The sequence below is a fragment of the Carcharhinus amblyrhynchos genome, unplaced genomic scaffold (assembly GCF_965287045.1).
Source record: "Carcharhinus amblyrhynchos unplaced genomic scaffold, sCarAmb.v2.hapA scaffold_38, whole genome shotgun sequence".
NCBI classification, from domain to species: domain Eukaryota; kingdom Metazoa; phylum Chordata; class Chondrichthyes; order Carcharhiniformes; family Carcharhinidae; genus Carcharhinus; species Carcharhinus amblyrhynchos.
The window spans coordinates 9326433-9349807 of NW_027649779.1; the positions used below are offsets into that span (position 1 = coordinate 9326433).

The window sequence follows — 23375 nt, forward strand, 5'->3', positions numbered from 1 at the left end:
ATGTTTCAACACTCTTGTTCCTGTTAGTCATGTGCTGGCATTGATTTCCCATAATACAAATTTAAACAAGTAATAGAATCCCCCCAGTTTTCACTGTTCTGTCCCTGATGAATCTGAGATGCATCAATGAATTATTTCATTCACTCTCCTGATATCACCGTGCCACTCGCATAAAAGACATTTAAACAGCAAAGTCTGAAAATGTGCTCCATTGTTCGGATTGTTTGGATTACGTTCAGTTAACAATTGCCGGTGAAACTTGAAGCAACAGTTAAAAAATATACACACTGACAATACTACACAAAACTGTCACAATTAGAAATACACACATAGGCGTACACACACGTACACACACACACACGTACACACACACACACACACACACACACACAATCAAATATATAAACTCGCGCTTGTACAAATAGGCACTAAAACAAGGCCACACAATCAAATATATACAAAGGCACGCACACACATACACATAAAACACACAAGTACAGACACTTACGTGAGTTGGAACAAAGACCCAAACACAAACACATACCATGGAAAGACACAACACAGGCAGATGCACATACATGCAGACCCACATAAATGCACAAACACATACATATACTTCAATAAGTATATATCTTAGCACACATTCACTCTGACAGGAATATAACTATAGAGACACACAATGTTATACACGCTAACAGGTATATATGGAAATTCATATAAACAAATAAGCAGGCTGCATATAGATGAACTGACAGCAAAACATTTGCACGCAAACATGTAGACACAAAAACTAACATGCTCATACAGAACAGAACACCACAGCACACATTACTACATATCGAAACACAAACATATATCAAGATATCGTTGTGAAGAATTATCAACACGTATATACATACACACATGTTAACAGGTACACACACAGACAAATGGAGAAACAGACGCGCACAGAAAAGGAAACAAACATTACTAGAATGACAAAAATTAACACATAGGAATAGCCAGAAATGCATGTGCACCCAGTAAGAGTGGCTTTAATAAATATACACAGACTTACCACAATAATAGAGTCGTACATACACAATGTCAGAAAAATCAAATATACACACAGGTGCAGGCACACAACTACACAAATCAACAAACGCAGGGAAATGAACGCGTACATTAAAGCTCTTTACATATATTAACTGAGAGCCAAAGATTAATGCAGAGCACGAGATGTTCATGCACACGCACACAAATGCAAAATCTTAAGTACAAATGGTAGGTAAATGATGAAAGTGAAATTTAAACATAAATTTTAACGCACATATCTACCGACAACTAGCTCAATGTACATAGCACCGAAAACACGTTGAGAAACTGAATTAAGCTAGTGATCTTCTAACCATTACCGCCACAAATAAGAAAAAATCAGAAATTACATCCCAGTTCTTAAACAGCAATATTCACAGTTTAAAGATGAGCCACCATCTGTGAAACCAATCATTGATCAGTGGACGTTCCTCGATATCAGTCATAATATTCTTCAATGAGGGATAGTGCCAAATTGATCGAAAATGAATTGATACTCAAGAAAACTTCTTCAGTTCTTTCTGACATGGATTGTCCAAGGAATGTACATAAATATCAAGTGTGAACATAATTATGGAGATCGGTTACTGAGTGTCCTGAACTTAACAGTAGTTATATACTGAGAATTATACAAAGAGAATACATTAACAACTCATGAAGGAGAACGGGGAGATGAAAAATAACAATATGATTTCCTGGATAAGTTAAGTCATCTAATTTCATTTCCTGGTCTCCAACCCCTAGACCCCACCGACCGCATCTGGATTGAAGGCAATGAGGATGATAACAGCAACATCTGGACAACCGCTTCCACATTCATCGTCCTGTTCTTCCTGAGCATTTTCTACAGCACTGCCGTCACTCTGGTGAAGGTGAGATGATTCAATTCACTCACATTTCACATCGGCAGAATGGATTTGAAAAATCTCTGAATGTTTCACTGATTAAACAGTCGAACACTATTGTCCCGCATCATAAACATCTGCTTCAACATTTTCTCTTTCTTTTACAGATCAAATGACGGGTTGAACTTTGGACGCTGAAGATTTCCCTCAGCTGATTATCAAGATCTGTGTATGGCTCAACTGCAATCTCAGCTGTCAGTGACTGTATCAGTAAAATTCTCCCAGCTTATCATTCTGAATCTGTAACTGAGGCTACCTTAGATATTATTTCAGTTTTCAGTGTAAAATGTATGAGGCATTTTTGTTATAATATAATTGTGGTTAATAGTTTCCCAGAGTTCAAATTTCATTTATAAATAAGAAGCTTGTTTTATTTCTTATTCACATTTGTTAATTCCTCTTCCTATTAATGCCCTGTTTTCTATTTTTGGTGTATGTAACAGATGTACAAATATTGACGGATTCCCTGTCTATGTGTTCTATTTTCAATGTAAAGTTCGATCGTTATGTTCACTTTTCTAACTTTTCAAAAAAAAGTTGTAAAATCTCTGAATTTTTAAAATAAACATTGAATAAAAATTTAACCGTCTCCGGCTTGGCTCAATTCCGTTCTCTAAAACCCAACAACTCCGCTCCATTTCCCTATTATAAGGTTTCACCCACCACCGCAATCCGCGCCCCACCAGCCCAACCACCACCCCCCCCCCCTCCCACTTTCCCAGACAGGCATGTCCCCCCAGTCATGTATGGGATGTGGTTGAACTCAAAGCCCTTCCGTCAAAGAGTCACTGCGCCACCCAGTGATCCATCCGCGTAAAGACACCTTCATCTCTGCCTTTTTATGATAAAATCCAGAGACAGAATGAATGAACAATGAGGAGACAGCGGTGATTTCATTCATAAACTAGTTCGTCACTGACAAGTTTCAGATAATCCTAAACAGCAAAGGCTCTGCTTCATCAGAGGCCGATGCAAGGCAGTGCTAGGCAGAAAATAGTTCCCTTTACACTGCCCCTTAAAAACACTATTAGAGTCGCTGCAGCATGGATTGAGAGAACGAATCTCTGTACATTTTCCGATGAAACAATTTCAAGGCAGGCATACAACAAGCTAGATAGAGAACACATATGGAGATGTGGTGCAAACCATGAGGTGAAACGAAGAGACTGATGTGTATTTCAAACAAGCACATAATCGATTACAAATTTCCAAATTGTGACTGGTGTTATGGGATAATTTGAAGAGTCCAGTACTGTCTTTAACTACAGACAATATCAAACTCACGAGGCAGATAAACCTCCACAACTCTCCGTGCAGGAGCAAGGCGTGAAATACAGGTGTCAGTACAAGTGGACAGTGTCATGGACCCTGCCAAGACTCAGGCCTGAAGGGGGCTGAGTAACGAGGGGTTTGTAGGGAGAGGGAGCTGACAGGAGTGTCTGAGGTGGGAGTGGAACTGAGTGGGCTGTCTAAGTGGTGAGGCGGTTGAGTAGGGTTCTGATGGTGTGGGTGGTTGTGTGAGGAGCCTGAGGAGGAGATGGCTGAGTGAGGATCTGAGGGGGACAGGGTCGAGTGGGGTTTTGAGGATGGGGCGGGTGAATGAGGAGTCTGGGGGGGGACGGGTGTGGGTGGGGTGCTGAGGGTAGGCAGGGCTGATTGAGGTGTCTGAGAGTGAAAGAGGCTGAGTGGGTGTCTGAGGGAGAAGAAGACTTCCAGAGGATTATGGGATAGGGTCTGGCTGGGACTGTTGTGGCCCATTTGAACTGGTGCAGGCCCGATGGGCCAAATAACTTCCTCCTGCACGGTTGGAATTCTATGATTCTATGACATAAACACGGATTGCTACTGATTAACACGGGATGGAATTGTCCTATCCCGCCCATTATGATTCCCATGGCAGGCGAGACACAGATCATATAAAAGACCGCTGACCTCAGGGGGAACAAACACGGCCGGAAAATCATAGAGTCACTGAGGTTTACAGCATGGAAACAGGCCCTTCGGCCCAAATTGTCCATGCTGCCTTTTTTCATCCACCGCTAAGCTAGTCCCAATTGCCGGCATTTGACCCATTTTCATCTATCTTATCCATCTAACTGACTTCATGTTTTTTTCACTGTCAAAACTGTACCCACCTCTACTCCCTCTGGCACCTTTTCCAGGCACTCACTAACCTCTGTGTGAAACAATTGCCCACCCAGACCCATTTGCATCTTCTCCTCTCACCTTCAGCCTATTCCCTCTAGTTTTAGATTCCCCTACTTTTGGGAAAAGATATTGACTATCTAGCTGATCTGCGCCCCTCATTATTTTGTAGACCTCCATAAGGTCACCCCTAGGCTTTCTGCACAGCCGGGAAAAAGTTCCAGTCTATCACGTTTCTCCTTCAAACACAAACAATCAAGTCCCTATACCCTCCTAGTGAATATTTTCTGAACTCTTTTTAGTTTAATAATATCCTTCCTGTAACAAGGTGACCAGAGCTGTACAGAGTATTCCGAGTGTGGCCTTACCAATGTCTTGTACAACTTCAACAAGTTGTCCCAATTCCTTTATTCGCTGTTCTGACCAAGGAAACCAAGTATGCTGATTTCATTCCTCACAACTCTACCCAACTATGACTCCACTTTCAAGGAGCTATGAACATGTACCCTCCCAGATTTCTTGGTTCTCGAACCGTCCCCAATACCTTAGCATTAAGTAAGTGCTGCCCTGGTTCGATCTATCAAATGCATCACCTCGCATTCATCTAAATTAAACTCCATCTGTCATTCATCAATCCACTGGCCCAATTGATCAAGATCCCATTACAATTAGAGATAACCTTTTTTTCACTATCCACTATGCCACCAATCTTGGTGTCAACTGAAAGCTTAGTAACCATGCCTCCTAAATTCTCATCCAAATCATTAATATAAATGACAAATCACAATGGACCCACCCATGGTGCCAGAAGTCACAAGTTAATTTCTCCAAGATTTTGGGTTCAGACTTTCCCCATTTCTTTCACTGATGCGATGCTGACAGCTCTACATTTCCAGGTTTAAAATGTTCTCCCTTTACGGACAAGCTGGGGGGACTTTTGCATAATGTGTTCCTTTCTTTGTTACAATCCCATATCCCAGCAGCATTGAAAGATACTGGTCTAACCTCCCGGCATTTCCAAAATTCCTTCCATCAGGAACGCTCACACAGACCCAGAATTATTTTGTGATGCATTCACAAAAAAAAATTTGAATGGAAAATATTAACCTGTTTGTTCAGTGACTGTAATTAACGTCGGAATTAATTCAACCAGTCCTAATCGTGTCTCTGGAGCATTCCCATCCAGGCATCATAAAGGGGTTATGCACGGTGTCATTGGGAGTGTCACAGTGATAAGCGGCTCCACAGAGAGGGAGTCGAGGGATCAACATTAGGAGAAAGAAATTGCAAGCTTTCTGCAATGGACCTGAATCCAGGAAAGGTAGATCTGGACGTTCCCATAATGGTTCAGCATCTGAGGGGCAGAGATCTGAATGTTACAACAATTGAGAGGAGTTTATACTCGATACTTTACAGGCTTTCTCTAGATTGGCTGCCTACAATTCATCGTGTTGAATATGTCCTGAAACTGATTCGATACTTTTACTATCCAATCCTGGCTATTGTTGGTGTCCCCGGTAAGTTTCTCCACTGATTATGAATGATGTAACCCGTGTTTAACTCTGCCACTCTTGCCGTCTGCTCTACCCTGTTTGCGACTGTTGCTTGTGGTCTGAGTCCTTATTGAGTTATCACATCTAAAAAGCGTGGATCACTACGTTAATGATGCCTGTGTTGTGAAGTTGAGTTTGTAAAGATGTAAAAGATGTTTAGAAAGATGAAAAAGAATTGCAAAAACCGGTAGGAGCGGGGAAAAGTGTGCGATCACTTTAAAAATGTTATTTTCTTTGACGCTAAGATGTTTAAACTGCAGAATGTACAGAAACTCTAAGTTGCAACACTTATTCCAGAGGCCAAAAACATAGGGGCTGTTTCGGTAACCGGCACAGCAGGTTTTGCATTGCGGTCAGCACAGTATGAAGTCTCACAACACCAGGTTAAAGTCCAACAGACTTATTTGGTACCATGACCTTTTGGAATTTTGCTGTTTCTTCAGGCGTGTGAAGAGCTATGTTCAAAAACGGGACATATAAAGACACAAACTCAATTAACAAAATAATGGTTGGAATGTGAGTCTTTCCAGGTAAGCAAGTCTGAAAGACACAGACAATGTGAGTGGAGAGAGGGTTAAGCATAGGTTAAAGGGGTGTGTATTGTCTCCAGCCAGGGCAGTTAGTGAGATTTTGCAAACCCAGGCAAGTCGTGGGGGTTACACATCGTGTGACATCAGCACAAGATCCCAGTTGAGGCCATCCTCAGGTGTGAGGGACTTGGCTATCAGTCTCTGTTCAGCGAATCTGCACTGTCGTGTGTCATGAAGGTCGCCTTGGAGAATGCGTACGTGAAGATCAGAGGCTGGGTGTCCATGAGTGCTGAAGTATTCCCCAACTGGAATACTCCTGGTGATCGACAACCTGGGTTTGCAAAATCTCACTAACTGCCCTGACTGGAGACAATACACATCTCTTTAACCTGTGTTTGGCCATCTCTCCACTTACATTGTCTGTACCTTTAAGACTTGATTATCTCTATAGACTCACATTCCAACCACTATTTTGTAAATTGAGTTTGTGTCTTTATATGCCCTGTTTGTGAACAGAACTTCCACTCACCTGATGAAGGGACAGCGCTCCAAAAGCTTGTGCTGCCAAATAAACCTGTTGGACTTTAACCTGGTGTTGTGAGAATTCTTACTGTACTTGCCCCAGTCCAACGCTGGCATCTCCACATCATGGTTTTGCATTGTGCCAGCTGATGTATTTAAATAAAACACACAGCTAAAAGGGACCTATTTGAAGTTATTATTGTGGCCAACCTCAAGCCAATCTGAGTCCAGGGTTGTTGACAGGTCATTAGGATTATATAAAAAAAACACACAACTGCCTTCAGGGCAGATCCACCAGTGCTTGAGCCAGGAGTACAACCAGAAGTGGGGCCCGATCACCTGAAGCAGTTAGATTTCAGGCAGCCATGGAGAGAGATTACTTCTCTCAATGGGTGGTGAATCTGTTGAATTCATTATCGGAGAGAGCGGTGGACGTTAGGACTTGATGAACTTAAGGAGACAGACAGAACTTTGAATATTAATGGATTAGAGCGTGGGCTGGGGGTGCGGTTCATGGGGGAGGGCAGCACTGCTTGGGAATGGGAAGGGAGGGAGGGGGCTGGGTAGTATCGTACTTGCTGTGCCCCTGATCGAACATAGAACACTACAGCACAAACAGGCCCTTCGGCCCACAAGTTGTGCCGATCACATCTATACCTACCAAGCCATAGAATTATCTCTAACTTCCAATGCCATTTCATCCCATATACTCATCCAGAAGTCTTTTAAATGACCCCAGCGAGTTCACCTCTACCACCACTGACGGCAGCCGATTCCACTCACTCACCACCCTCTGAGTGAAAAACTTACCCCGAACATCTCCTCTGTACCTGCTTCCCAGCACCTTAAACCTGTGTCCTCTCGTATCAACCATTTCAACCCTGGGAAATAGCCTCCGAGAATCCACCCTATCTATTCCTCTCAACATTTTACAAAATTTCTATAAGGTCGCCTCTCAACCTTCGTCTCTCCAGGGAGAAGAGACCTAGCTCCCTCAACCTATCTTCATAAGGCATGCCTCCCAATCCAGGCAACGTCCTTGTAAATCTCCTCTGCATCCTCTCAATAGCTTCCACATCCTTCCTGTAGTAAGCCGACCAGAACTGCACACAGTACTCCAAGTGGGGTCTGACAAGGGTCCTATAAAGTTGCAGCATTACCTCCTGACTCCTAAACTCAATGCCTCGATTAATGAAGGCCAGTACACCATACGCCTTCTTGACTACATCCTCCACCTGCGAGGCCTATGTAAGAGTCCTACGGACCCAGGCCCCAAGATCCTTCTGCCCTTCACCCCAGCTAAGACTGCTACCCTTGATATTGCACTCCTGCATCCTTTTAGTCCTGCCAAAATGGACCACTACACATTTATCCGTGTTGAAGTCCAGCTGCCACTTCTCCGCCCAGTCTTGCATCCTATCTATGTCACGCTGCAACTTCTGACATCCCTCCAGACTATCCACAGCACCACCAACCTTCGTATCGTCGGCGAACTTCCTAACCCATCCCTCCACTTCCTCATCTAGGTCATTTATGAAAATGACAAACAGCAAGGGTCCTAGAACAGATCCCTGGGGCACTCCACTGGTGACCGACCTCCATGCAGAAAAAGACCCATCCACAACCACTCTCTGCCTTCTGCAGGCAAGCCAGTTATGGGTCCACAAGGCCAAAGCCCCTTGGATCCCATGCCTTCTCACCTTCTCAAGAAGTCTTGCATGGGGGACCTTATCAAACGCCTTGCTATAGTCCATGTAAACCACATCCACCACTCTTCCTTCATCAATGTGTTCAGCCAAGATAGTTAAGGGTTTACTTGGCAATTGTCCAGAAGGCCTATTCCACTGGGAAGCTGTGCTGTGCCTGCTACCATCTGGCCAACTTACATCAGATCATAGATTCACAGAAAACAAAATAGGGGGAAAAAGCTCGAGTGACTTCGGGTTTTATTTTCAAGGTGCAGACTGTACGGCCACGTTAATGACATCTGCGGACCTGTTGCGGAAATAGGTGAACTGTAGTGGATCCAAGCAATCTGGGAGGTTGGAACTGATTCTTGCCATGACTAACCTCCTGGTGCATCACATAATATTGGACAAATGTGTCACTGGAAAATCGTCATTAAGGCAGGCTGCTTGGTTTTTCTTTGGTAGTGGCCTTGGTTTGAGTATATTTTTTTTACTTGGCGCATGGATCAGCGACTTTCCTACTGAGAGAGGACTCACTGTGCTTCACTGGTTCAGTAGGCAGCAAAAAAAATACACTGGGCACTATGAAAGGTAGCTATACACTGAACCCTGATGCTTTGAAAGCAAACCCTCTGTGTCATTCGAGTGTGAGATTACTATTTCTTCCAGTGTTGTGCGTTCAGTGGCCACAATGCTGTGGTCTCTCCTACAGGATATAATCATTTGTAAATATTATAGAGATTCTGAACTGTCGAGGCATTAGGATCTCTCTCTGCCAACTGCTGGTACTGTCCAGAGGAAAGGGTGAAACCAGCACTGTTTGGTACCAGCTCTGCTGCAGGGCTTGTCAGTAGCTATCTGAAAGGTGACAGATTACTGCCTACAGGACTCCACTCTGTATTTTCTGTCAGAGTTACCCCCACAGCCTTCTCACACTCCAAATCCCCCATAAGGTAGAAAGACTATTTACCTAGAGCTGAGTGAGGGTCAATTTTGAGGACCCCCAGAAAACTCTTTCCAAAATGTATACCATTTTGTACCTACCATGGAGCATCATATTGGTCATGATGTGGGTATGCCGGCGTTGGACTGGCGTAAACACAGTAAAAAGTCTGACAACACCAGGTTTTAGTCCAACCTATTTATTTGATAATATACTCACTAGCTTTCGGGGTTACCCCCTTCGTCAGGTGAATGGAGAGTTCTGGCCTCAGACAGAGCATATAAAGCACAGACAGTTTAGAGATTACTGATTAAAATGCGAATCCTTACACCTAACCTGCTGTTCAAGACCTGAAGTGGCTGATAATGTGAGTGGAAGGAGCACTGATCACAGTTTAAAGAGATGTGTATTGTCTCCAGGCAGTACAGTAAGTGAGGTTTTGCAAACCCAGGCAAGTCATGGGGGTTACAGATAGTGCGACATGAACCCAAGATCCCTGTTGAGACCGTCCTCATGTGTGCGGAACTTGGCTATCAGTCTCTGTTCAGCGACTCTGCGCTGTCGTGACAGCTATCAGTCTCTGTTCAGCGACTCTGGTTTTGTCGCTTCTCATGGGAACTTGTAGAATCTCCGGTCTGGACAACAATCGAGTTCCTCCACAACATTCTAACCCCGTGTGTCCCATTCGCCCTGATTCTGCTGCTCAATGCTCTCACCGTCAGACACATTTTAGTGAGCAGCAGAGCCCGCAGGAGACTCCGGACTCACAGCAGTGGGGAGAACCCTAGTGACCCAGAGATGGAGAGTCGAAGAAAATCCATCATTTTACTGTTTGTTATCTCAGCCAATTTCATCCTCTTATGGTCGACATTAATGGTTTATACTATATGGATTCGGATGTATAATTTGGGCTATCAATCAGTAAGGTTACATCTTTTTGTTATGGAATTGGGTTTTATGCTGCAACTTACAAGTTGCTGCACAAATACTGCCATTTATGCTGTGACACAGACTCACTTCAGACAGCAGTTAAAAGATCTCCTGAAATACCCCTTTACTGCAATTCTTCAACTCAATAAACCCTGACAGGAAACTGCAACCACAAGTTCCATGACTGTTTCTGTTGGGCATTCATATTGTAAACAACAAAACACCCTCGCAGAAGCAGAAATAGTTACAGGTAGAGAGAGAGAGGGGACAGTCTTAACAACAGTGAGAGTGATAGAGAGAGAGATTGGCAGAGAGAGGGAAAAACACAAAGACATGGAGAACAACAGAGTTTGAAAGAGTTTCTAACAGGTACAGAGAAAGAAACAGACAGAGAGAGAGAAAGAACAGAGACAGAGAGAGACTCTCACAGAGCGAGAGAGACAGGGATAGAGAGTGGAGAAAATGGTGAAGGTGATATACAGGGAAGGAGAAAGAGAGATAGAAGAAGACAAACTGGGGGTTGTAATAAAAGAGGGAAAGGGAGAGGAAGGGAAAATGGGAGACAAAAAGTGCGGCAAAGGGAAATAGCCAGAGGCAGAGAGAAACAGATATAGAGACAGAGAGCGGAAGTGAATGGGAAAGAGTGAGACTGAATGAGTATAATGGAAACAACAAGAACAAAAGACAGAGCGAGTGAGAGAATGTGTGTGTGTGTGAGAGAGAGAGAGAGAGAGAGAGAGAGAGAAGCACAGAAAGTGACAGAGAGACATATTTAAAGACTTTACAGATAACCATCAGGTGGAGTTATTAGAATATGAGCTCCCTGATTGAGGCAGTTAATGCTGTCCACTCCAGGAGCTCTGCAGATGTATATAATATGGAGTGTCTTGCTTACCAGAACTCAGGGTGTGTACACTCAGGATGTGGACAGGTGGTTTTATCACTCGACTACTAATACAGAAACTCAGCTAAAGTATTGGGCACCCGGGTTCCAATCTCATCACAGCAGATGGTGGAATTTGAATAAATAGATCTGGAGTTTAGAATCCGCTGGTGACCATAAAAACATTGTTGATTGTCGGGAAAACCCCAACTGGTTCACCAATGTCCCAGGAAAGGAAACCTGTTGTCCTTACGTGGTCAGGCCTAATCGTGACTCCAGGGCCACAACAACATGGTTGACACTTAATTGCCCTCTGAACACAGGTAACTAGGATGCCGAGCTGCGAAAGCAGATGACTTGAGCTGGTTGCAATTAACAGACACTGGTCGCATCCCCAATGGAAGAGACGGTGATCATGAACTTTTTCAAAATTCTCCCAGCAGCAGCCAATAATATTCAGCTGTGGAGGCAAACTTACCCAGTCCTGAATAAACTGAAGAATTAAGAGCTGATGGGGGTAACCAAAAGGCTGTTACAGACTGAATTGCACCCATATTGGAGTGGCAGAGAACAGCTGACTGTGGAAGATGGCATACTCCTATGGGGTTCAAGAGTGTCATCCTGAGACACCATCCCAACCTGGCCGAACTTTACCATGGCCACCCAGGAGTGGCAAACTGAAGATCCTCCAAATTGCCATGTCAGGAGGCCAGGTATGGATACAGATATTTGCTTGAGTGTCAGTGTTGGCAATATCAACAAGGGCAGAACTGTCACCAGTCACTATTCTTTACATTTGGGTTGGCCGTAGATGTGACTGCACATGGACAGTGCTGGACCGTTCATGGGGTCTCTGCTCCTGATATTGGTAGATGCTCATTCAAAATGCATGGCCATACACAGGATGAGTTAATCAAACACAAGGAGGAGTGGAGAAAGTTCACATCTCTTTCTTGTCACCAGACATTCTGCAGGTGTTGATTGCTAAAAACGGACCATCCTCCATCAGTCAGGAATTTGTACATTGCATGAAGTTGAGCAATATTTGCTGCGTTGCTGTACAGGGTACTGGTGAGGCCGCCACTGGAGCACTGCGTGCAGTTTTGGTCGGCATATTTGCGGAAGGATATTTTGGCCTTGGAGGGAGTGCAGAGACGGTTCACTAGGCTGATACCAGAGATGAGGGAGTTAACGTATGAGGAGAGATTGAATAGACTGGTCTGTACTCGTTGGAGTTTAGAAGGCTGAGGGGGGGGATCTTATAAGATAATGAAGGGGACAGGTAGGGTAGAGGTAGAGAGTTTCTTCCCGCTTAGAAAGGATAGCAGGACTAGAGGGCACAACCTCAAAATAATGGGGGGAGGACAGTTTAGATCGGAGTTGAGGAGGAACTTCTTCACTCAAAGGGTGGTGAATCTCTGGAATTCTCTGCCCATTAAAGTGGTGGAGGCTGCCTCGCTGAATACATTTAAGTCACGGGTAGATAGATTTCTGATAGACAACGGAATTAAGGGTTATGGGGAGAAAGCGGGAAAGTGGAATTGATCCACTTCAGATCAGCCATGATCTTGTTGAATGGCGGGGCAGGCTCGAAGGGCTAGATGGCCTACTCCTGCTCCTATTTCTTATGTTCTTATGCGTTAGGACAGTGCCCACATTACCCATCATCCATTGGTCTGGCAGAAAGAGTTGTGTTCCCTGACAACTGACTGTGGAGTCGATATTGAAGAGAATCCTCAGCACCACAGGACATAAACAAACGGTCCCAGTTCCAGCGCTGCATAACTCCACCTGTGGCTTGAATCCTCTTTGTGCCCCTCTCACACTCTCCTCCAGGAGCTGAGTGTCTGTCCCAGTCTCCCCCTCTCACAGTCTCCTCCAGGTGCTGAGAGTCTGTCCTAGTGTCCCCTCTCACACTCTGCTCAAGGTGCTGACTGTTTGTCCCAGTGTCCCCCTCTCACACTCTCCTCCAGGTGCTGAGTGTCTGTCCCAGTGTCCCCTCTCACACTCTGCTCAAGGTGCTGACTGTGTGCCCCAGTTTACACCTCCCACACTTTCCTCAAGGTGCTGACTGTCTATGCCACTGTCACAGTGATCCCCCCATGCCCCCACACGCTTCTGGTGGGGCGGGGTGGGGTGCGGGCTGACTTTCTGTCTCAGTGTCCCCCTCTCACACTCTCCTCCAAGTGCTGAGTGTCTGTCCCAGTGTCCCCTCTCACACTCTGCTCAAGGTGCTGAGTGTCTGTCCCAGTCTCCCCCTCTCACACTCTCCTCCAGGTGCTGAGCGTCTGTCCCAGTGTCCCCTCTCACACTCTGCTCAAGGTGCTGACTGTCTGCCCCAGTTTACACCTCCCACACTTTCCTCAAGGCGCTGACTGTCTATGCCAGGGTCACAGTGATCCCCCCACGCCCCCACACGCTTCCGGGGGGGTTAACTGTCTGTCTCAGTGTCCCCCTCTCACACTTTCCTCAAGGTGCTGACTCTCTGATCTGGTGTCACAGTAAGCCCCTCTAACACTCTCCTCAAGGAGCTGACTGTCTGTCACAGTATCCCAGTGCCCTCCCCTCATAATCTCCCCAAGGTGCAGACTCTCTGCCCTGGTGTCCCAGTGATCGCCCCTCTCACACTCTCCTCAAGGTGTTGCTTGCATCTCTCGGTGTCCCAGTATCCCCCTCTCACAAGGTGCTGCTTTCCTGTCCCACAGTCCCAGTGTCCCCCTCTCACACTCTCCTCAAGGTGCTCACTGTCAGTCCCACAGTCTCAGTGTCCCCCTCAGACTCACCTCAAGGTTACCCAATTAGCTTCTTCTGTGCTTCAATGAGTTTATGACTGGAAATATATAATGTAGCTGCAGTAATATATTACAGAACTAGAAATTAGGAAGAAATGGAAATGGGGGAGTGCTTTATTCAGAGATGTGTGAGAGAGGAGGAAGTTTTAGGTTTTCTGAGGCTCAATCTTCGTTCACCCAAAGGCTGAATTTCGATTTGCTGGAGGACCAGAGATTTTTCCAGTCCCCCAACTCTCCCAATGGTCAACAACTAAGCTTGCCGGTCACAGAGGTTGGGCACAGCCCCACACATGTGCAGATTCCCTTCTTCCTTTGGACATGCGCAGTCCTGGGACGGGGTGGAGGGGGGAGATCACCGAGCGGCTTCTCACTCTGGGCGGAGCCACCAGCCACATGACCAGAAACCTTGGCTCGAGGAGGGGAAGGGGAACAATGGGTGGGGGCGGGGCTCCCGGGAGGGGGAGGGGAACAATGAGTGGGCGCAGTGCCCCAGAGGGGGAGGGGGAGGGGAACAGTGGGTGGGGACAGGGCTTCTGGGAGGCGAGGGGAACTATGGGTGGGGGTGGGGCTCACAGAAGGGGGACGGGGATCATGGGTGGGGGTGGGGCTCCTGGCAGGGGGGCAATGGGTGGGGGCGGGGCTCCCATGTCCCATGAGGCATACAAGATGATCAAAGGATTGGATAGGGTGGATAGTGACAGCCTTTTACCTTGGATGGTGATGGCTAACACAAGGGGTCATAGCTTTAAATTAAGGGCTGGTAACTATAGGACGGATATCAGAAGTAGGTTATTTACTCAGAGGGTAGTAAGGTCATGGAATGCCCTGCCTGCAGCAGTTGTGGACTCGCCAACTTTAAGGGCGTTCACATGGTCACTGGATAGACATATGGATAACATTGGAATAGTTTAGGTTTGAGGGTCATTAGATTGTTGCGCCGAGCATTGGAACCATCGAGGGCCGAAGGGCCTGTACTGCGCTACAATGTTCTATGTTCTATGTCTGCGTGCTGGAGTTCCCACCCCCCTGACCTTACAATTACGAAGGGGTTCAATAATCCAGTAGTGATTTCTAGGGCAGCACAGTGGGTTAGCACTGCTGCCTCATAGCACAGGGACCCGGGTTCGATTCCTGGCTTGGGTTTCTGTTGTGTGGAGTTTACATGTTCTTCCCGTGTCTGCGTGGGTTTCCTCCAGGTGCTCCACTTTGCTCCCACAGTCCAAAAAGATGTGCTGGTTAGGTGCATTAGCCATGCTAAATTCTCCCTCAGTGTACCCGACCAGTGGCCGGAGTGGGACGACAAGGGGGTTTTCATAACAACTTCACTGCAGTGTTAACGTAAGCCTACTTGTGACTAATAAATAAGCTCTAACAGGACAAAGTTCTTTAACCAGTGAGTGGTGAGAATGACAGACTCATAACCACAGCGAGTGACTGAGGTGAACAGCATGAATACACTGAAGGGGAAGCTAGATACATACATGAGTGAGGAAGGAATAGAAGGATAAGCTGATGGGGGGAGATGAAGAGGGGTGGGTGGAGGGTCATGTGGAACATAAACACTGACACAGACTGACCGAGCCATCTGGCCTGGCCCTGTGCTGTAGACTCAATGGAATAGAGGCAAATGTATTTATTTTAGATCTACCTGTAGTGGTAGGAAAAACAAGATTTACTATCCAGGATTAAATAAATGTCCTTCATCAGCTTTTGTGGATCATTTCAGTGGAAATGTGCTCTCCCAGGCTTAAAGAGCATCAGTCCACTTGGAGCAAAGTTGTGAGACTGGCACATTGTGAATTCTCACTATATATAAGGCACCTCAATCTAGTCTACACATTGTAGTAAACTAAAATCAAGGGTCTCATACGAAGAATTCTATACTGCCCCCCCATTGCCAAAGGGCAAAAAACATTAGTGGATGTCACATATGGACCTCCAAACTGCAGTGGTGATGTTGGGAATGGCATTAAACACAAAATTAGAGATGCATGTGATAAGGGAGTATTGGTGATCATGGATGATTTTAATTTGCACATAGATTGAGCAAATCAAATTAGCCACAATGCCGTAGAAGAGAATTCCTGGAATGTATACAGGATGGTTTAATTGACCAATATCTGGAGGAACCAACTGGAGAGCAGGCCAGCTTAGACTGGGTACTGTGTAATGAGAAGGGAATCATTGCCAATCTAGCTGTATGAGACCTCTTGGGGATCAGCGACCGTAACAGGATAGATTTTTTAAAATCAAGCTGGAGAATGAGAGAGTTGATTCAGAGATGAGGGTGCTAAATCTTAAGAAAACTATGAGGATATGAGATGTGAGTTGGCCTTGATAGACTGGGGAGAGTTACTTAAAGAGATGACATTGGATAGGTGGCACAGGGAGCAATCCTGTGATTACAACCCAAGAGGTCCTGCTTTTTAACTTTCTACCTAACTCCCTTAACTGCTGTTGCAGGACATCGTCACTCTTCCTACCTGTGTACCAATATGTACCATGGCCACTGGTTGTTCATTCTCTCGCTTCAGAATGCTTACTGCCCTTTTAGGGACTTCCTGGACCCTGACACCAGGGAGGCAACATAACATCCTGAAGTCTCTTTCATACTCACAGAAGCACCTATCTGCACCCCTAACTATAGAGCCCCTTATAACTATTGCTCTAGTGCTCTTTGTATCTCCCTGCTTAATAACACAGTCAACCATGGTGCCAGTGCTCTCTTTGCTGTATTTATCCCCCGATAGGCTATAACCCCCCCCAACAGTATCCAAAACAGTGTACTTGTTAGAGAAGGAGATGACCACAGGGGATTACTGTACTGACTGCCTGCCCCTTCTAGCAGTCACCCATCTATCTGCCTGCACCTTGGGTGTGGCAAAGTTTCTAAAGCTCCTATCTATGACACTTTCCGCCATCTTCACGCTGCTAAGTGCATCCAACTGCTGCTCCAACCTATCCATGCTGGCCGTAAGGAGCTGCAGTGGGGTACACTTCCTGTAGACATAGTCATCCGAGACGCTGGAAGCATCACAGATCTCCCACATCTCACAAGTGCAGCACTTAACCCCACTGACTGACATTTCGAGCACCAATTAAATTATTTAAGAAAAATTATAAAACTCTTACCTTCACTTTTACCTTCTTGCAGTGTCTCTTTCTTCAGATAAATTGGGGTTGTTCTCCTTGGAGCAAAGTGGATTGATAGAGGTGTACAAAGGTACGTGGAGGTGTCGAAGTTTACATGCTCTGTTTACACATGTACAAGCTTTCTGGGTCATCCAGTCTCGAAACATTGGTTCTATTTTCTCTGAAGTGGAGATGGTGGCGTTGGACCAGGGTAAACACAGTAACAAGTCTCAATGCACCAGATTAAAGTCCAATGGGTTATTTGGTAGCAAAATCCACTAGCTTTCTGTGTGCTGCTCCTTCGTCAGGTGAATGGGAGTTCTGTTCATAAACAAGGCATAGAAAGACACAAACTCAATTCACAAAGTAATGATTGGAATGCAAATTTTTGCAGGTAATCAAGTCTTAAAGGTACAGACAATGTGAATGGAGAGAGTGTTCTGTTCTCTCTCCACAGATGCTGTCAGATCTGCTGAGATTTTCCAGCATTTTCTGTTTTTATTTCCCTTTATTTTTCCTTCTCTGTCACCGCTCTGCCTCATCAATGAGACATTGGGACTCAGAGGGTTGATGCAGTTTGATGGACAAGTTGTCTCCATTCTGAACAATAGGGAACAAGCTCCTCCCACTTAATGACATCATTGCCCTCTACAAACATGGCGGCCGCGCGTGCGCACTGCTGTGTGTGTGTGTGTGTGTGTGTGTGTGTGTGTGTGTGTGTTGCCCCCAATAAAGATGGCGAACGTTAACCCGGACCGAACCTGAGGAGCTGCGGCCCTGCTCAGTACAAACTGGGTCCGGGAAGCTCTCTTACGCGGTTTGCTGCTTACACCACATGCTTACGCAGCGTTTTCACCCACCTGGACGATCCATTGCTCTCTCCGTACCGCCAATCAGCTCTAACAGATTTCCGAGCCCAAAACAAAACCGGCTTTCCACCGCCATTACTCACACTGCGCATGCTCCAATCAGAGCTGGGCCCGCCCCTCTTCCGCTCCTATTGGTTGGAGGACCGAGCGCTCCCGTTCAGTCCTCCAGCACCGCCTCCTCTTCCCATTGGTTCGCGTCGCCGTCGATCAGCCGGGCATTGTGACAGTGACTTGCTGCTTGTCCAATAATAACAGAGTCTCAGTGTAACACTGACACACACACAGGCTCCAGTCCAATCAGAGTGGAGATGGAGTACAGAGAAAACCCAGCAAAACACTGACTGACTCTGAGTGTAACATAAACAGTGTTTGTTCACATAATAAGAGTCACATTGCAGTATGTTAGTGAACACAACATTAGATCCAATGCAATGATAATACAGTCAGTATCCAGTGCACCATAACCAAAGTTTAGGTTTCATTTGATATTGTGAGATAGTCATGGTCTACTGATATAATGTATTTAAATTCCAGTGTGTGTGACTCTGCTACTGTGAGTATCAGACAATAACCTGTCTGTTATTCCAATTCTGCTGTATTTTACAACGTCGATGGTAGTCATGACATAGAGATGCCGGCGTTGGACTGGGGTAAACACAGTAAGAAGTCTCACAACACCATGTTTAAGTTCAACCAGTTTACTTGATAGTAATCCCACAAGTTTACTATCAAATAAACTGTCTGGACTTAAACCTGGTGTTGTGAGACCTCTTAATGTATTTTACAACTGCAGCTCCTGGGGCTGACTGGATAATAATAATCACAAAGGTCAGTTTCAGTGTCTCCGAGGTCATTTGAACTGCAGGTAATCTGACCTTAAGGGAGACAAGAGGCCCAACAAGCATCCAATTACAATAGGACGACAAGATGTAAGGGAGCAATGATATTTTAAAGTGTCTGTGTTATGGTCAGTGTCACTGGGAAGTGAGTGATAAAATAGAAGTGGAAACGTCATAACAGAGATACATGTGACTGACTCAGCCTGACTGAGAGCTGTTATATTTGTGGCGAGAATAATGAGGGCATGAGATTTCTGATATCTGAGGTACATCTGTTAGAGGAACTGAAAATAATCAGTTCCTTCTCATGGTCATCTGCAGTTCTCAAGTTACACAGACACATAGGAAACAGATCTGACAGCTCATCAAACCCAATGGTTTAATCTTCTGTTTCAGACACATTGTGACTGAAAAGATCAAATATTAAAACCTTACGGGGGAAACATTCAAAATGCCACCAAGATGAGTGAACTATTTCATTAATCCAATTCACAATAACTCAGTCAATATTTATCCAATTTCCTTTTAAACTCATTATTAAACCTGCTTCTAGCACCTGTCAGGTTGTGCATTCCAGATCATATGATTGTGTAAAAAAAATCTCCTTTTCACCCCCTTCAATTCTGTTTTCAGTTATATTAAATCTCTGTGTCCTCTGCTTAAGGTCGAGATTGCAATAACTGAGAGAGGTTTAGGGCAGAGTTTACTGATACAAGACCCAGATTATAAGACCTGAGAGAGTTTTAGGGTAGAGGTTACTGACTCACGGCCAACATTGTAATAACTGAGAGAGGTTTAGAGCAGTGGTTACTGATACAAGGCCCAGATTGTAATAACTGAGAGAGGTTTACAACAAAGAATATTGATACTAGGCTCAGACTGCAATAACTGAGAGAGGTTGAGTGCAGAGATTACTGATACAAGGCCCAGATTGTAATAACTGAGAGAGTTTTAGGGCAGAGATTACTGATACAAGGCCCAGATTGTAATAATTGAGAGAGGTTTAGGGCAGAGATTACTGATACAGTGCCCAGATTGTAATAACTGAGAGGGGTTTAGGGCAGAGATTACTGATACAAGGTCCAGATTGTAATAACTGAGGGAAGTCTAGGGCAGAGTTTACTGATACAAGGCCCAGATTGTAATAACTGAGAGAGGTTTACAGCAAAGAATACTGATACTAGATTACTGATACAAGGCCCAGATTGTAACAATTGAGAGAGTTTTAGGGCAGAGATTACTGATACAAGGCCCGGATTGTAATAACTGAGAGAGGTTTAGGGCAGAGATTACTGATACAAGGCCTGGGTTGTAATAACTGAGAGGGGTTTAGAGCAGAGATTACTGATATAAGACCCTGATTGCAATAACTGAGAGAGGCATAGGACAGAGATTACTGATACAAGGCTCCAGATTGTAATAACTGAGAGATGTTTAGGGCAGAGATTACTGATACAAGGCCCAAATTGTAATAACTGAGAGAGGTTTAGGGCAGAGATTACTGATACAAGGTCCAGATTGTAATAACTGAGAGGGGTTTAGGGCAGAGATTACTGATATAAGACCCTGATTGTAATAACTGAGAGAGGCTTAGGACAGAGATTACTGATACAAGGCTCCAGATTGTAATAACTGAGAGGTGTCTCCTTCACCACACCAGGGTGTGGTGTGAGTTTGCATCTCTTGGTTATATTGGGAGTCAGTGACAATGTCCAATTTCAGGATAAATGACTTTTAACCTTGGACTGCACCATTGTTTTAATGTAGACCTGGACAATGACCATCATTGAGATTGACCTGAACATGTCAACAAATATCCCATTGATTTCTGAATCAGTATCCCAACATTTGCAAAGTCTCTGTTTCTCATTTGTGTGTAAAATCCCTACAGTACAGGGGGAGGCCATTCAGTCCATCAAGTCTGCACTAACCACAATCCCATCCACGCCCTGTCCCCGTATCCCACACATTTACCCTGCAACTCCCCCTGTCACTAAAGCATGACCAATCAACCTATCCCACACATCTTTAAACAGTGGGAGGAAACCGGAGGACCCAGAGAAAACCCACACAGACATGGGGAGAACATGCAAACTCCACACAGTCACACGAGGCCAGAATTGAAACAAGTCCCTTTGAGGCAGCAGTGCGAACCAGTGAGCCACAGTGGTGCCAGTATCTGGTGGTTGTTCACAGTTGGAGATGAGACAATGTTAAATGGACAGTTTAGTCAGATTGGATAACCATTTGGATTTACAAAAGTGTTTCCAGGGCTGGGGAATTGTGGTGATGAGGAAAGACTGGATTGGCAATGTTTGTTTTCCTCAGAGCAGAGGAGGCTGAGGGAGACTGAACTGAGGTGTCCAAAATTATGAGGGAGCCAAGACAGGGCGGATAGAAAAGGCCTGTTTCCCCTGAGCAGAGGTCACTTATTGTGGGTGGGTGGGGACGGGGGGGTGGGAGGGGGGTTAGTGGGGGCTGCACAGATATAAAGTGATTGGTGGAAGGATTAGAGGGGGCATTAGGAAAAGGGTTCTCATTCAAGGGATGGTGGGTGTCTGGAATTTGCTGCCTAAACTGATGGTTCAGACAGAAATCTCTCGGCTCACTCACCTCGCACACAGATCTATAGCTGAAATGCTGGAACCTGTAGTAAGGGGGGCTAGGGGCTGGATCGCTGGAAACTGGGGTTATAATGAAGAGCTAGTCTTTATTTCCCAAGCTGGTGAAGGTGTGATGGGCTGAATGGCCTCTTTCTGTGCCACAACCTTTCCCCTGCTTTCTGTTAGCCCCATTGGTGGGCAGAATGGAAGAGTGAGCTGGTTTTTAATTAGTAACAAGAGCAGGAATGAGGGAAAATGTTGATGCGAAGCTGATTTTTTTTTTACTGATTTCCAGCCCTCCCCTCATCAAAGTGAGCTAGAAATCATCACCCCCCCCCCAACCCCCCACCTGTCCTGAGCTCCCCCCAAATACATTTGCCTGAGTGGTAGCACATTAGCACAGTGGTTAGCACTGCAGCCTCCTAGTGCCAAGGACCCGTGTTCAATTCCAGCCTCGGGTCATTGTCTGTGTGGGGTTTTCATGTTCCTCCCATATAGAGTCATAGAGGTTTACAGCATGGAGACAGGCCCTTCAGCCCAACTACTCCTTGCTGCCCTTTTTAAAAACCCCTAAGCTAATCCCAATTGCTTGTATTTGGCCCATATCCCTCTATACCCATCTCACCCATGTAACTGCCTAAATGCATTTTAAAAGACAAAATTGTACCCATCTCTATGACTGCATCTGGCAGCTTGTTCCAGACACTCACCACCCTCTGTGTGAAATAAAAAAATGCTCCCCTGGACACTTTTGTATCTTTCCCCTCCCATCTGAATCCAAGCCCTCTAGTTTTAGACTCCCCTACCTTTGGGAAAAGATATTGACTATCGAGCTGACCTGTGCCCCTCGTTATTTTACAGAACTCTATAAGATCACCGCTCAGCCTCCAATGCTCCAGTGAAAAAAGTCACAGTCTATCCAGCTTCTCCTTATAACTCAATCCATCAAGTCCCGGTAACATCCTAGTAAATCTTTTCTGCACTCTTTCTAGTTTAATAATATCCTTTCTATAATAGGGTGACCAGAATATCTGTGGGGTTTGAAAGATGGACAGGTTAGGTGGATTGACCATGCTAAATTCTCCCTTAATGTCCAAAGATGTGAAGGTTATGGGGATTAGAGAGTATTGTGGGGTTACGGGAATCGGGTAAAATGTTCTGTTGACATAGACTTGATGCACTGTCGGGATTTTATGATTTTAGTCGGTGGGGGGGGGGGGTGGTGTAGTTTGATATCTGGGGGAGAGTGTTGCAACACAGTGGCACGGTGGTTAGCACTGTTGCCTCTCAGCGCTAGGATCCCGAATTCGATTCCCGGCTTGGGTCACTGTCTGTGTGGAGTTTGCACATTCTCCCCATGTCTGCATGGGTTTCCTCCAGATGCTCTGGTTTCCTCCAGCAGTCCAAAAGTCCGATGCATTGGCCATGCTAAATTCTCCGTCAGTGTTTCCGAACAGGAATGTGGCGACATTGCAGTGTTAATGTAAGCCTACTTATTAGTGACACTGATAAATAAACTTAAACTGCAGGTCGAGGTACTGCTGTGCCAATGCACCCTCTTGTTTAAACACTCTGCAATGCTGAGACTGGGGAGAGGAGTGAACAACAGGGAGCAGCATTGCAGCTTCTCTCCCCCCATTGAAACTGGGATTGTTGCTCCATCTGCTGCACCATCCCCACCACATCCACTGGGGGGCAATCTGGACAAAGGGCTGCAGGCAGACCTCACTGCGCCTGCGCCACAATCACACCCACCGCCGGCGGCGGCCATCTTGTGTTGCCAAGGGAGACGGCCAGCGGCCATCTTGCATTGCCAGGGGAGACGACAGCGGCCATCTTGCGTTGCCAGGGGAGACGACAGCGGCTCTTTTGCGTTGCCAGGGGAGACGGCCAGCGGCCATCTTGCATTGCCAGGGGAGACGACAGCGGCTCTTTTGCGTTGCCAGGGGAGACGGCCGGCGGCCATC

The 23375-nt window shown here is 45.6% G+C and overlaps 1 long non-coding RNA gene and 1 gene segment (V, D, J or C); one reads left to right on the forward strand and one right to left on the reverse strand.

Annotated features, from left to right (window-relative positions):
• LOC145362510 (Ig heavy chain C region-like) overlaps positions 1 to 23375 on the forward strand; it is a 202270-nt gene that overhangs the window by 5034 nt on the left and 173861 nt on the right.
• Positions 1796 to 18012, reverse strand: LOC145362550 (uncharacterized). The gene is made up of 3 exons (XR_013890000.1): positions 17958 to 18012; positions 17098 to 17418; positions 1796 to 1937 (listed from the first exon to the last, which is right to left on the reverse strand). It is a non-coding gene; the product is annotated as an uncharacterized LOC145362550 (long non-coding RNA).